The sequence below is a fragment of the Vigna unguiculata genome, unplaced genomic scaffold, assembly GCF_037176805.1.
Source record: "Vigna unguiculata cultivar grain cowpea cultivar isolate G323 ecotype 2 unplaced genomic scaffold, ASM3717680v1 ptg000333l, whole genome shotgun sequence".
Lineage (NCBI taxonomy): Eukaryota > Viridiplantae > Streptophyta > Magnoliopsida > Fabales > Fabaceae > Vigna > Vigna unguiculata.
Window position 1 is genome coordinate 39,883 of NW_028196968.1, and position 782 is coordinate 40,664.

The window sequence follows — 782 nt, forward strand, 5'->3', positions numbered from 1 at the left end:
AGAGGTACAGTCCGCTTCCAGAGGTTCATTATTTTGTCATGAAGCCTTCGATAACCCATGGATCTTACAAGCTGCTTTACAACAACAGCAAGTCTCATGCTTTGATTGAGCAAGTCGTCTATGCGAGAGGAGAACTGGATAGAGGGCATTACTTCCTCCTGCACCATATCCTTCTTATCCCTTCCTTCTTCGCTGATCATTTCAGAGCCATTATCCACTTCTTCCTCAAAAATTTCAACAACGGGAGGGGGATCTTCTTCCTCAGTTCTTATCTTCACCTTCTTCGTCGATCCATTGTTCTCAGGATGTGGCGGAGGTTCTTCTTTCTCACAAAGCTCAACGGCGACAGTGCACTCCATTTTCAGAGATAGACCTGTCTTGAAACGGCTTTTACAATCCTACACTTGCCTTATCTTACCCTTGACTCTCTCTCTCGATAGAGACTGAAAACTTGACCAATAAGAGCGAATCGTTGCTGTAGTCGATTGCTCCGGAATTGGACACCTTCCTCCAACAGCCCATAATTCCAGATCATGATGGCGGAGACAAAAGAAGTTTGGGGCGCAGTTCGCTCCTCGCTTTTGTTCAATTATAAATAACTATCCAGTTTGATGGAGATTTGTAGCATCATTCAAGTAAATACAGATTGAGATCGTAGAAACATGAGCTTGTGATATAGCTACACCTAATTCCGGACCGGTTAATGCAAGAACTATAAATAAAGGACCAAGATCTCCTATGAAATAGAAAAGATCATTCATACATAGCATAGTCCAAGCGGA